The sequence below is a fragment of the Callionymus lyra genome, chromosome 9, assembly GCF_982586985.1.
Source record: "Callionymus lyra chromosome 9, fCalLyr1.hap1.1, whole genome shotgun sequence".
Taxonomy (NCBI): domain Eukaryota; kingdom Metazoa; phylum Chordata; class Actinopteri; order Syngnathiformes; family Callionymidae; genus Callionymus; species Callionymus lyra.
Window position 1 is genome coordinate 26,453,180 of NC_141826.1, and position 16,854 is coordinate 26,470,033.

At 39.7% G+C, this 16,854-nt stretch overlaps 1 long non-coding RNA gene across 1 annotated transcript; it reads right to left on the reverse strand.

Moving 5' to 3' along the window:
• Positions 1 to 5,104: 5,104 nt before the first annotated feature.
• LOC148072489 (uncharacterized) lies at positions 5,105 to 15,565 on the reverse strand. Its single transcript, XR_015712875.1, has 2 exons — positions 15,412 to 15,565; positions 5,105 to 5,251 (listed from the first exon to the last, which is right to left on the reverse strand). It is a non-coding gene; the product is annotated as an uncharacterized LOC148072489 (long non-coding RNA).
• Positions 15,566 to 16,854: the final 1,289 nt, after the last annotated feature.

Genomic DNA, 16,854 nt, shown 5'->3' on the forward strand with positions numbered 1-16,854 from the left:
AGTATTGTCCAGTACTTGACTCTGGTGTTGTGATAGTGTAGTAACAAGTATATATGTGTAGTATTGTCCAGTACTTGACTCTGGAGTTATGATAGGGTAGTAACAAGTATATATGTGTAGTATTGTCCAGTACTTGACTCTGGAGTTATGATAGTGTAGTAACAAGTATATATGTGTAGTATTGTCGAATACTTGACTCTGGTGTTGTGATAGTGTTGTAACAAGTATATATGTGTAGTATTGTCCAGTACTTGACTCTGGAGTTATGATAGTGTAGTAACAAGTATATATGTGTAGTATTGTCCTGTACTTGACTCTGGTGTTGTGATAGTGTAGTAACAAGTATATATGTGTAGTATTGTCCAGTACTTGACTCTGGTGTTGTGATAGTGTAGTAACAAGTATATATGTGTAGTATTGTCCAGTACTTGACTCTGGAGTTATGATAGTGTAGTAACAAGTATATATGTGTAGTATTGTCCAGTACTTGACTCTGGTGTTGTGATAGTGTAGTAACAAGTATATATGTGTAGTATTGTCCAGTACTTGACTCTGGTGTTGTGATAGTGTAGTAACAAGGATATATGTGCAGTATTGTCCAGTACTTGACTCTGGTGTTGTCATAGTGTAGTAACAAGTATATATGTGTAGTATTGTCCAGTACTTGACTCTGGTGTTGTGATAGTGTAGTAACAAGTATATATGTGTAGTATTGTCCAGTACTTGACTCTGGTGTTGTGATAGTGTAGTAACAAGTATATATGTGTAGTATTGTCCAGTACTTGACTCTGGTGTTGTGATAGTGTAGCAACAAGTATATATCTGTAGTATTGTCCAGTACTTGACTCTGGTGTTGTGATAGTGTAGTAACAAGTATATATGTGTAGTAGTGTCCAGTACTTGACTCTGGTGTTGTGATAGTGTAGTAACAAGGATATATGTGTAGTATTGTCCAGTACTTGACTCTGGTGTTGTGATAGTGTAGTAACAAGTATATATGTGTAGTATTGTCCAGTACTTGACTCTGGTGTTGTGATAGTGTAGTAACAAGTATATATGTGTAGTATTGTCCAGTACTTGACTCTGGTGTTGTGATAGTGTAGTAACAAGTATATATGTGTAGTATTGTCCAGTACTTGACTCTGGTGTTGTGATAGTGTAGTAACAAGTATATATGTGTAGTATTGTCCAGTACTTGACTCTGGTATTGTAGTATTTACAGACCACATGACTCTTGACGAAGTTGTAACTGCTTTCATTTGTTTTCAAACCAAAATATGTCCAAACATCAGCTTTAAAAGCTGCCGGACTCACTGTATCCTCTCGTCCTCAGTCAACACCGGGATCTCATCACTCCTTAAGGCCGAATATTTTATCTCTCTTTATTTAATCTTCCCTTCTTTAAACAATATTTTAGCTCACATTTAAGGATGTTGTTCACGTGTTGTTGTGGAGCAGCTCAGGCTTCTGCTCTCATGAAACAACCTCAGATGTTGAATGAAGGACGACATCTCATCCTGGACCACACGCGTCCTCCTCAACGCCACCTTCACACCTCACACACACACACCTCGTACACACACACACACACACCCCGCACACACACACACACACACCCCGCACACACACACACACACACCCCGCACACACACACACACACACCCCGCACACACACACACACACACCCCGCACACACACACACACACACCCCGCACACACACACACCGCACACACACACCCCGCACACACACACCTCGCACACACACACACCGCACACACACACCCCGCACACACACACCTCGCACACACACACACCGCACACACACACACCGCACACACACACCTCGCACACACACAACTCGCACACACACACCTCGCACACACACCTCGCACACACACACACACACACCCCGCACACACACACCTCGCACACACACACACCGCACACACACACAACGCACACACACACCTCGCACACACACACCTCGCACACACACACCTCGCACACACACACCTCGCTCTCACACACACACACACACACACACACACACACACACACACACACACACACACACACACACACACACACACACACACACACACACACACCTCGCACACACACACACCTCGCACACACAAACACACACACACACACACACACACACACACACACACACACACACACACACACACACACACACACACACACACACACACACACACACACACACACACACACACACACACACACACACACACACACACACACACACACACACACACACACACACACACAGTTTGCACAGATGCTAGAAGTCGCAGCCAGAAGCTGTTTATTTTCCTGCCAGTCCTCACCGTCCCTGATCCAGTCGCTCCGAGAGGAATGTTTGGAATCCTGATGAAACGTCGTCCTTCGCTGGTTTCATTCACTTAGACATGAAACAAACGATACATGTGATGCAACCGTCGCTGTAGTGAAGCCAGACTCACACTCTTCCTGAACATACTGTCGTGAGTCAACTTGTTTAAACACAACAACAATATGTGAAATAGTTTCATCTCAGATGGAAACAAATGCATTAGTTTGAGATTCTGACTTTTTCCAGCCATAAACATCAACTATGATCGACTCTCCTGACATGTAGTAAATGTCATATCATCATAAACGTGTAATATTTGTTCCTCATCATGACTCAGACTCAAGGATCATTGGAAAAAATATAAATGCGATTATTTTCCGAAATATTGCGATTGTTATTTCAACGTCGTCTTTTTTATGCTTTTTTTTTTTTAATCTAACACAATAAATGATTAACTTTACATTAAAATGAATTTCTCTTTGATTCTCAAGATACATTTATGAAGTAATTTTTATGATAAAGGCAAATAAAACATACTTTAAAATAAGATTTTTTTAGTTACTCTTATTACACTTGTAAACAAACATAACATATTCACTGCAAATACTTCAAACTACTGTAAAAAGGTGCTAAAAGTGTAAACATTTATATTTATGAGTTAATAATAAATCATACAAACTCAAGTGCAGAGTAAAGAGAAGTGAAAACACTAGTCAGTCAATAGTATTTTTGCACAGTTTCTCGTGTGTTTAACTGCATTTCCTGTCATATACGATAATATACTATCATTTACATCACAATTGTGTGATTGCATAAGTTAACTTTGATGAGCACACACACACACACACACACACACACACAGACACACACACCCCCACACACACACAGACACACACACACACACACACACACACACACACACACACACACACAGACACACACACACACACACACACACACACACACACACACACACACACACACACACTCCCACACACACACACACACACACACACACACACACACATACACACACACACACACACACACACAGACACACACACACACAGACACACACACACACACAGACACACACACACACACACACACACACACACACACACACACACAGACACACACACACACACACACACACATGTCGGCCATGAAGGACGATGAATGACTTATGTATAAATAAATGTATAAATACGTAACAAAATGTATAAATACTTAACAAATTGTATAAATGTATAAATAAATGTGTGGATAAGTATCAATATGTCAAAATGTCAAAAAAAGAAAAAGAAAAAATGAGTAGCATTATTATTATTATTATTAGTAGTAGTGAGTCAATCCTGGATGTCTGGGTCCAGAGCTCAGTAAAGTACAACTGAGCCCCATGAGCTGCTGCTAAAACACTGAGATTCATGGAGTTGATTCAACAGGGTCGTGGTTGTTAAAAGAGAATCAGTAAAGTTGTTAAAAACACTGTAGTTTGCTTCTTTAGCTTCTCTAGACGTCACTGATCAACGGGTTCAGAACTAACTATGACCAGGTTTTCAACTTATTACTGAATAAAGTTAAAATCTGGGCGAACGAGAGGTTACGAGAGTCCATTATGACGTAATGATGGCGTCACTCCTCCAGCTGTAATCACATCCCGCTTTGTTTATACAACGAGTCCCTTGGATATGGAGACCAGTGATGACGTGCGGTGACAAACCTCCATGCTTGACCGATCACAGCAGAGGGAAGTAAAGAGTATCGTGGTATATGTCGTATCACTGTTATCTGACAAAACTAAACTTAACTCCACGAGTCGATCGTCCTTCACACGAGTCACGTCTGAATCAAAGCTCCAGGATCAGGACGACACAAGATTTTTCCCTCAAATAAATGATTTTTTTAGGCTTAAAAGCTTCCTTTAGGCAGAAGTTATCAAGTAATTGACTGTCAATCATATCGTCAGATATCGTCACATCAATCAAATATATATATAAACCATTTTTTCAATCCATGTTGTGAGAATCAAAGATGTGTTTAGGAAAAGCTCAAATCTAAATACTATACTTCGATAAATACTACAATGAATGTGTTCGATGAAACTCAAAAGACTCAAACGAATGAGGGAAAAGATCCTTAAAGCAACTTCTCCTCTATTTTTAAATCCCAACCATTAAAGCCAGTCTCCCACTGAGACCAGATGGTCAACGTCGGCAGCAGCAAACATGGAAACATGACCTTGAATACAAGACTCATTTAGTGATGCAAGATAGTATTATGATAGTACCACCACAATAATACATGTATTTCTTACTTCTAGAAAAAAATCTCCTTCACGTGAAGGAAACACAAGTTCTTTCTTCAGCGGCTTTAACAGCAAAACCTCGGTCAACATCTACAGAAGGACATATTGTCAAAGTCCAGGCAGTCGGGGATTTGGGTTCCAGATGTGTGTGTGTGTGTGTGTGTGTGTGTGTGTGTGTGTGTTTATTACTCTGTGGGTATGTTACACGGCAGCAAAAACAGCAAACCTCTGTGGGTCAAACTGAAAGCCTTCTTTCATAAAGTCTAATTGGCAGAGATTGATACTGAGTTCACTCTCGCACATATACCTCCAGTTCTGCAACATCCTGTGTGCGAGTGTCGACAACAACAACACAAAGAACACAAAACATGGCCGAAGACGATGAAGGTTTTCAAACACAGTTGAACGACGACTGATTTTCTCCTAAAAAGGAATGTTTTGTTTTTTTTACCCAGAAGTGCTTGGAACAACGTGCTGCCCAGAATAGACGACACTTTCCCGACACTGGACTTCAGCGCCTGCTCGTCCGGACTGGTCAGGTTGTCCTGGTACTGTTGGAGCAGGTCCACGGCTCGCTCCGTGTCTGCGAGAGAGTCACCGGATTAACATTGACGTCGATGGATGAACAGAAATGCATGGAAAAGCTACACTTGTTACGATCATCGCTGTTTCACTATAGACTCACGATTACGTTCAAACGATCGTCGTCACGTAAACATTTCCCTCGAGCTTCTGAAAATACATTCAGATGAAAACAAAAGTGGGTCAGCAGTGATCCGGTCGCTCCGCCGTCCCAGAGAAAGAGAAGAAAACAACTTTTATCACTTTCCCAGGACAAGGAAAGGTCAGGCAGGGGACAAAGCTCGTGGGTCGTAGGCGGCGACACTCGCCCACACAAAGACACCCACGTCCACTCACGTCCACTGATGTCCACTGACGTCCACTGATGTCCACTGACGTCCACTCACGTCCACTCACGTCCACTCACGTCCACTGACGTCCACTGACGTCCACTCACGTCCACTCACGTCCACTGACGTCCACTCACGTCCACTGATGTCCACTCACGTCCACTCACGTCCACCCACGTCCACTGACGTCCACTCACGTCCACTCACGTCCACTGACGTCCACCCACGTCCACTGACGTCCACTGATGTCCACTCACGTCCACTGACGTCCACCCACGTCCACTGACGTCCACTGATGTCCACTCACGTCCACTGATGTCCACTGATGTCCACTCACGTCCACTCACGTCCACTGACGTCCACTGATGTCCACTGACGTCCACTCACGTCCACTCACGTCCACTGACGTCCACTCACGTCCACTCACGTCCACCCACGTCCACTGACGTCCACTGATGTCCACTCACGTCCACTGACGTCCACCCACGTCCACTGACGTCCACTGATGTCCACTCACGTCCACTGACGTCCACCCACGTCCACTGACGTCCACTGATGTCCACTGACGTCCACTGATGTCCACTCACGTCCACTGACATCCACTCACGTCCACTCACGTCCACTCACGTCCACTGACGTCCACTCACGTCCACTGACGTCCACTCACGTCCACTGATGTCCACTCACGTCCACTCACGTCCACCCACGTCCACTGACGTCCACTGATGTCCACTCACGTCCACTGACGTCCACCCACGTCCACTGACGTCCACTGATGTCCACTCACGTCCACTGATGTCCACTCACGTCCACTCACGTCCACTGATGTCCACTCACGTCCACTCACGTCCACTGATGTCCACTCACGTCCACTGATGTCCACTCACGTCCACTCACGTCCACTGATGTCCACTCACGTCCACTCACGTCCACTGACGTCCACTGATGTCCACTGATGTCCACTCACGTCCACTGATGTCCACTCACGTCCACTCACGTCCACTGATGTCCACTCACGTCCACTCACGTCCACTGACGTCCACTGATGTCCACTCACGTCCACTCACGTCCACTGATGTCCACTCACGTCCACTCACGTCCACTGACGTCCACTGATGTCCACTCACGTCCACTCACGTCCACTGATGTCCACTCACGTCCACTCACGTCCACTGATGTCCACTCACGTCCACTCACGTCCACTGACGTCCACTGATGTCCACTCACGTCCACTCACGTCCACTGATGTCCACTCACGTCCACTCACGTCCACTCACGTCCACTGATGTCCACTCACGTCCACTCACGTCCACTGATGTCCACTCACGTCCACTCACGTCCACTGACGTCCACTGATGTCCACTCACGTCCACTCACGTCCACTGATGTCCACTCACGTCCACTCACGTCCACTCACGTCCACTGACGTCCACTGATGTCCACTGATGTCCACTCACCATCACCCGCATGAGGGTCCACTGAATCTAAACCTGAGGAACATCACACGAGTCCAGTCGTAGTAAACCCTTAAACATTGTCCTCAATGAACTATTGTTACTGTAGCAACAAGGACTATTCGGACCATGTCTCTGGTTTTAATCACGGCAGGACTTAGATTGACTGTTTGGTCAAGAATTTCACCTACGATCATGAAAGTATAAGTGTGAGTCACCATCGTATTACTCCGTGATACTCGTCGTATTACTCCATGATACTTGTCGTATTACTCTACGAGTCACTGTCGTATTACTCTTTGATACTCGTCGTATAACTCTACGAGTCACTGTCGTATTACTCCGTGATACTCATCGTATAACTCTACGAGTCACTGTCGTATTACTCCGTGATACTCATCGTATTACTCTACGAGTCACCATCGTATTACTCCGTGATACTGGTCGTATTACTCCGTGATACTCGTCGTATTACTCTACAAGTCACTGTCGTATTACTCTTTGATACTTGTCGTATAACTCTACGAGTCACTGTCGTATTACTCCGTGATACTCATCGTATAACTCTACGAGTCACTGTCGTATTACTCTGTGATACTCGTCGTATAACTCTACGAGTCACTGTCGTATTACTCCGTGATACTCGTCGTATTACTCTACGAGTCACTGTCGTATTACTCTGTGATACTCGTCGTATTACTCTACGAATCACTGTTGCATTACTCTGTGATACTCGTCCGATTACTTTAGGAGTCACTGTCGTATTACTCCGTGATACTCATCGTATAACTCTACGAGTCACTGTCGTATTACTCCGTGATACTCATCGTATAACTCTACGAGTCACTGTCGTATTACTCCGTGATACTCGTCGTATTACTTTAGGAGTCACTGTCGTATTACTCTGTGATACTCATCGTATAACTCTACGAGTCACTGTCGTATTACTCCGTGATACTCATCGTATAACTTTACGAGTCACTGTCGTATTACTCCGTGATACTCGTCGTATTACTTTAGGAGTAACTGTCGTATTACTCCGTGATACTCATCGTATAACTCTACAAGTCACTGTCGTATTACTCCGTGATACTCATCGTATAACTCTACGAATCACTGTTGCAATTCTCTGTGATACTCGTCCGATTACTTTAGGAGTCACTGTCGTATTACTCCGTGATACTCATCGTATAACTCTACGAGTCACTGTCGTATTACTCTGTGATACTCGTCGTATTACTTTAGGAGTCACTGTCGTATTACTCCGTGATACTCATCGTATAACTCTACGAGTCACTGTCGTATTACTCCGTGATACTCATCGTATAACTCTACGAGTCACTGTCGTATTACTCTGTGATACTCGTCGTATTACTTTAGGAGTCACTGTCGTATTACTCCGTGATACTCGTCGTATTACTTTAGGAGTCACTGTCGTATTACTCCGTGATACTCATCGTATAACTCTACGAGTCACTGTCGTATTACTCCGTGATACTCATCGTATAACTCTACGAGTCACTGTCGTATTACTCCGTGATACTCGTCGTATTACTTTAGGAGTCACTGTCGTATTACTCCGTGATACTCATCGTATAACTCTACGAGTCACTGTCGTATTACTCCGTGATACTCATCGTATAACTCTACGAGTCACTGTCGTATTACTCCGTGATACTCGTCGTATTACTTTAGGAGTCACTTTCGTATTACTCCGTGATACTCGTCGTATTACTTTAGGAGTCACTGTCGTATTACTCCGTGATACTCATCGTATAACTCTACGAGTCACTGTCGTATTACTCCGTGATACTCATCGTATAACTCTACGAGTCACTGTCGTATTACTCCGTGATACTCGTCGTATTACTTTAGGAGTCACTTTTGTATTACTCCGTGATACTCAGCGTATTACTCTACAAGTTACTGTCGCATTACTCCGTGATACTCGTCATAATACTTTAGGAGTCACTGTCATATTCCTATACTTACTCTTACTAGTATCTTTACTCTATCCTTACAAGTTACTCTCATGTTTCCTATCGTGGCCACGGGAAACATTTTGGTGACCCTGGATGTAATGCTAGTTAGCAACTAAGCTAATGTTAAACCCTACATCTGGAGCTTGTAATCCATGTGTTTGTGTCGTTTACACTATTGTAACAGTTTGTTTTGTGTCTAAACCAGAAGGATGTGTCTCGCCTGCAGTTCATACTAAACTCTGCAGCCAGAATTCTGAGCCGCTCTAGTAGAAGAACTCACATTTCTCCTTCAAACTCTTCACTGACTGCCAGTTTCTTTCAGGATCATTTTAAAATTCTGGTTCTTACTTTCACATCTATTCATGGTCAGACCTTCCATCAGTGATCTGATCCAGACTTACACCCCAGCTCGGGCTCTGAGGTCTGTGGATCAGAATCTACTGATGGTTCCTGAACTTCCGGACCAGAGGAGAGAAATCCTTCCAGACTGTTGCTCCTAAGCTTTGGAACCCTCTCTGTGTTTGATGATCTACTGACTCCTTCAAGAAACATCTGTGTTTGATGATCTACTGACTCCTTCAAGAAACATCTGTGTTTGATGATCTACTGACTCCTTCAAGAAACATCTGTGTTTGATGATCTACTGACTCCTTCAAGAAACATCAGTGTTTGATGATCTACTGACTCCTTCAAGAAACATCTGTGTTTGATGATCTACTGACTCCTTCAAGAAACATCTGTGTTTGATGATCTACTGACTCCTTCAAGAAACATCTGTGTTTGATGATCTACTGACTCCTTCAAGAAACATCTGTGTTTGATGGTCTACTGACTCCTTCAAGAAACATCTGTGTTTGATGATCTACTGACTCCTTCAAGAAACATGTGTTTGATGATCTACTGACTCCTTCAAGAAACATCTGTGTTTGATGATCTACTGACTCCTTCAAGAAACATCTGTGTTTGATGATCTACTGACTCCTTCAAGAAACATCTGTGTTTGATGATCTACTGACTCCTTCAAGAAACATTTGTGTTTGATGATCTACTGACTCCTTCAAGAAACATCTGTGTTTGATGATCTACTGACTCCTTCAAGAAACATCTGTGTTTGATGATCTACTGACTCCTTCAAGAAACATCTGTGTTTGATGATCTACTGACTCCTTCAAGAAACATCTGTGTTTGATGATCTACTGACTCCTTCAAGAAACATCTGTGTTTGATGATCTACTGACTCCTTCAAGAAACATCTCAAAACACTTTTATTTGAACTTTTCCTTGATTCTCTGAGACTCTTGTGTTTGTCTCTGTTATCTTGATCTTTTAAAATATATATTTTATTGTGTATTGTTTTTATTGTTTAACTGCTTTTTGACACGGGTCTAGAAACATCTTTACTAATAACCGTTACTTACTTAATTACTACTTGTTTAGAATGATTGTGTCATTGACTCAAACATGTTTGTTTGTGTTTTATTCTTACTGCTTATAATGTCACATGTTTATTTGCAGACGTATCCAAGTGATCACATGCTTCTTATTTCATCTATTAACTGGATTATCGATACATAATCTCCCATAGTCGGACAAATGTCAACGTCTGTCATGCTCCACACACACACACACACACACACACACACACACACACACACACACACACACACACACACACACACACACACACACACACACACACACACACACACACACACACGCACACAACTTTTTTAGTTACGCTTGCATTTGATTAAAAGTAAAAGTACAGATTAGTGTGAATAGAAGAACTTACTGTCTCACTTTAATCTTGTGCAATATATATATATATAGAGATATACACCCCACACACCTTTATAAAGGTCAGGCTCTACTTGTAAAGGCCAGAACAAAGAATGTGTCTCAGCCAGGGTTTGTGTTGTGGATATAACTCAGTGTTACCGGGCCATCGCTGTAAGTCCAACCCAGTTCAGGTTCTGGTGCGACCCGGTGTCATGAGAAGTATCTCTTTTGTGGGGATTTAGTTTGTTTTCAACAGATTGAAAGATAATCAGATTTCTATTTGTTCTCTGTCCTTCACTACACTTGGATACCATACGTATGTAACATCTCCAATGGGGTCCAGCTAGGGCTGCATGATATTGTAAATATGTGCGATATTCGATATCGGTGTCTTGAATTGCTTTATCGATATTAATGCGATATTTTTTCTTCCACCTAAAAATGTAGCCATGAGTACTGTAGTGTAGGTCCAGGGGTTTAAAGAAGGAAAACAATGATATTTCACTTTCGTTTATTTCAACGCTTCAGTGTCGACATGATGGTAGAAAAATATCTCTTATAACGCTCAGTCTCGCGGGACTTGCATCGGTTTCCCGCCAAACTGAGCGACATCAGAGAGGAGCCGCCGGCGCGTCGCGATATCACCAAATCAATAATAAATCCACCTCCTTATACACGCACACATAACACTTTATAAATGACGCTAACAACTTAGCTCGTTAGCATACGGTGAAGACGGACAGGTTTGTTTGGAAGTTCACGATCTTCTAAGAAAACAACTGAGACGAGATGAAAAGTTCTTACAATATGTTGCTTTAACAAAGGAGGTTGAAAGAGACGAGTGACTGGATCACTAGTGTTTGACTAGATCATAAGTTAGTATTACTTTACTGTATATACTGAGCTAAGTCAGTGCGCCTGCAAAATGCGGCGCAATAGCAACCGAGCCTAACAAGCTGCGCCGCACAGTTCACAGACGGACGGAGACGTAAACAACAACGAGACATAGAAGTACAAATTGACAACTGAACTTGACACTGATTGGTCGAAGTGTGGATTCAAGAAATGCTTGATTGATCAATGAAAATGATCAATTATCACATGTTTTCGATACATATCGCACTAGCCAACAGCGCGCTATCAATATTTTTTCGATATATATCGTGCTGCCCTATGTTCGACACAAACTTTGTTGTGTTAATACAATATGTGTGAATTAATTATTTGACGAAGAAAATCACAAAATAATATCAGAAGTCGAACAGAATATCACTGTTGCTCATCCGTCTCGGAGTAAAACCGTGTGAAACCACAGTTTTCTCAGCTTTATATCAAATGTTAATTTTTGCAGTGGTTAGATAAGATCTCAGTATTTCAGCGTCAGAGCGATACTTGTGCATCACAATACCTACAGACGGGAGCTGAACCCGGTGGGCGAGCGACAGAACAGGATGTGTAATACACTCTCTATTACAGGAGCATCGATCCGTCAACGACAGCTTTGGACCAGAGACGAGTCGACCTGGACGTCAACACACTCGTCGTTCAAGGCTTGTTTATGGACAACGGAAATATTATGAGTAATCAAAACAGTGACGCCAGCGACCAGAACCTGAACCTCTTCCACACAATCATTTCATCTGCCTCCAGTTCAATGTTTCTGACAGTCATTATTGTCATTGAACTGAAATAAACTTCAACTCTGTGTCTCATAATAGAAAGACAGATACAACTTTATTCTCTTTTATTTATGAATATATTTATTTTCTTTTAAAACATTGTGCTGCCATTCATGCCCAAACTAAAAATAACAATATTAGAAACTGATGTCTTAGTGTCAACAATCATCCAGAGACTTCCACTATGAATAAAACTTGATTTTTAACTATAATCAAACTATTTTCAACTATAATCAAACAATTTTCAACTATAATCAAACCATTTTCAACTATAATCAAACAATTTTCAATTATAATCAAACAATTTTCAATTATAATCAAACAATTTTCAACTATAATCAAACAATTTTCAATTATAATCAAACAATTTTCAACTATAATCAAACAATTTTCAATTATAATCAAACAATTTTCAACTATAATCAAACAATTTTCAATTATAATCAAACAATTTTCAACTATAATCAAACAATTTTCAACTATAATCAAACAATTTTCAATTATAATCAAACAATTTTCAACTATAATCAAACAATTTTCAACTATAATCAAACAATTTTCAATTATAATCAAACAATTTTCAACTATAATCAAACAATTTTCAACTAAAATGAAACAATTTTCAACTATAATCAAACAATTTTCAACTATAATCAAACAATTTTCAACTATAATCAAACAATTTTTAAGTAAAAACAAACAATTTTAAACTATAATCAAAGATTTTGTGTTGCTAGAAAATATATATATGTGACTTATATCGCAAAATTTTTCCCAGCATTGAATTTTTTTTTTCCAAAAAATGTTCTGTGCTGTGATTGAACTTCCAGCCTCTAGATGGCAGAAGTAATTACGTCCTCCGCAGCTAAAGGAAAAATAAAATAATGCAGTGACTGAGGACAAGAGGATACAGTGAGTCAAGCAGCTTTTAAAGCTGATGTTTGGACATCTTTTGGTTTAAAAACAAATGAAAGTAGTTACGACTTCGTCAAGAGTCATGTGGTCTCTAAATACTACAACACCAGAGTCAAGTACTGGACAATACTACACATATATACTTGTTACTACACTATCACAACACTAGAGTCAAATACTGGACAATACTACACATATATACTTGTTACTACACTATCACAACACCAGAGTCAAGTACTGGACAATACTACACATATATACTTGTTACTACACTATCACAACACCAGAGTCAAGTACTGGACAATACTACACATATATACTTGTTACTACACTATCACAACACCAGAGTCAAGTACTGGACAATACTACACATATATACTTGTTACTACACTATCACAACACTAGAGTCAAATACTGGACAATACTACACATATATACTTGTTACTACACTATCACAACACCAGAGTCAAGTACTGGACAATACTACACATATATACTTGTTACTACACTATCACAACACCAGAGTCAAGTACTGGACAATACTACACATATATACTTGTTACTACACTATCACAACACCAGAGTCAAGTACTGGACAATACTACACATATATACTTGTTACTACACTATCACAACACCAGAGTCAAGTACTGGACAATACTACACATATATACTTGTTACTACACTATCACAAAACCAGAGTCAAGTACTGGACAATACTACACATATATACTTGTTACTACACTATCACAAAACCAGAGTCAAGTACTGGACAATACTACACATATATACTTGTTACTACACTATCACAAAACCAGAGTCAAGTACTGGACAATACTACACATATATACTTGTTACTACACTATCACAACACCAGAGTCAAGTACTGGACAATACTACACATATATCCTTGTTACTACACTATCACAACACCAGAGTCAAATACTGGACAATACTACACATATATACTTGTTACTACACTATCACAACACCAGAGTCAAGTAATGGACAATACTACACATATATCCTTGTTACTACACTATCACAACACCAGAGTCAAGTACTGGACAATACTACACATATATACTTGTTACTACACTATCACAACACCAGAGTCAAGTACTGGACAATACTACACATATATACTTGTTACTACACTATCACAACACCAGAGTCAAGTACTGGACAATACTACACATATATACTTGTTACTACACTATCACAACACCAGAGTCAAGTACTGGACAATACTACACATATATACTTGTTACTACACTATCACAACACCAGAGTCAAGTACTGGACAATACTACACATATATACTTGTTACTACACTATCACAACACCAGAGTCAAGTACTGGACAATACTACACATATATCCTTGTTACTACACTATCACAACACCAGAGTCAAGTACTGGACAATACTACACATATATCCTTGTTACTACACTATCACAACACCAGAGTCAAGTACTGGACAATCCAAACATATATACTTGTTACTATCACTATATATTGTATCCTTGTATTGTGAAACGTATCCACAGTTCTCGACAACACAAACTCTTAATTGACGGATGTTGTCATAACTATACATTCACTTTGAGTGACAACATACATTAGTTATACTTCTACATTTGAGTTCTGCTCCAGGAACTAAAACGAAAACCAAATATAAAGTTTTCTTCCTCTTCACTCTCGATCAGGAATGTCTGTCAATCCTGCGACATTAACTTGTTCAGACAGAGGCCAAGAGATGGATATACATGTAAATATTTGAAACATATACAATTTGAAAGTTCATTACAACAGAAGAAAATTATAATTATAATTAAACTAACAGTAACTCATTTTACAAAGATACATTTAAATAAATGACAAATATAGGTTTACATTATTGTTGTTTGTGCAACAACCATCAGAAAACAGATACAATGACGTCTGTCACTCAAGGATTGAACGTCAAGAGGAAAAGTTGAGTAGAAAGTGTGACACGTGACCGAGACGTGAAGGAACTCACCGTATTTATGCACCATGACGTCTCTCATGAGATCCAGGGATGACAGAGGAAAGTTCAAGTCTTTTCTTCTCCTTCAACAGAAGAACCTTCAGCTCGTCATGACGTTGAGATGTTGAGATGTTGAGATGTTTACTTCATGTCAACTTTCCAGAAGTTTGGGAAAAAACGGGCGCAGACAGAAAGTTACTCCTCCTCCTCCTCCCTCTTTCTCTCTCTCTCTCTCTCTCTCTCTCTCTCTCTCTCTCTCTCTCTCTCCCCTCCTCCTCCTCTCCTCCACACACGCCCCTCAGTTCATGTCAAAAACAAATAAATATTCGAGTAAAACAAACATATGACGAGATTAAAACGTCGTGAATCCGTTTCAATTATTTGTTTTTTTCTCCTGCGGATAAAATAATAATATATATTCTGATTTGTTGAATATTACGCCATCAAGCGGCCACTCACGGCAACTACAGGAAGAAAATATTACGCGTTAGCGTCATAGCTAGTCACGTGATTCATTGACGTCACAAATTAGGGCTATGACGTAAATATTCTACTTCTGCGTGAAGAAAATGATTGAGCTGATGTAGAAAACTCCACAACATTTACGTTTTTATTTTGAATAGAAACAAAAAACAAATGTTGGAGCGATTTATTAGAGAATAGAACCATCGATTTATTAATTCTTTAATATTCATTTGTAAAAAATAAAGACAGAAATAGACTTGAAACAGATCAATCAATCAATCATCAATGAATGTGAATTTTTAAAAAGTAATATTAAATAAATAAATAAAATATAAAATGAATTTGATTTTTTTTTTAATATAAATCAACAACATGTTTCTTGAAAAAATGTTATTGGGCTGAATATAAAAATCTTAAACTTTAAATGGTCAAATAAGTGTTACTATCTTTTACATATTAAAAAATATATGGATCAGTTATCAATTTATATAAAAAACACCTATAATCACCTGTTTATAAATAAATGTATGATTATATTCTACAGTTTGATTGTTGTTATATTATATTGTTTATTTTACATGATTGATTTATTTGATAACATATTAGCAATATTGTTAACTCATTTGTATTTATACCTTTTAAACATGAATTATTATATGCAATATTTATTATGTTATTTATTTATTCTGTTTATACTTTATTGCACTATTTTTAACTTATTAATATTTATATTTATAATCTTTATATATACATCTCTCTGCTGTGTTTTTTAACGGTTACCAAGCAACGAAATGTCGTTGCCAGTTTCACTGTTGTGTTTTCTGTGCAATGACAATAAAAGAAAGTTCAAAGTCTAAAGTCTAAAGTCTATTTTCATGTTCACAAAAAATTAAATGAAAAATTATACGTACAAAATGGAAGCTGTTGAATTTTTTTAATACATGTAAAATGTATAACACAAAATATTCCGGTCCTTGATGAAGCTAATTA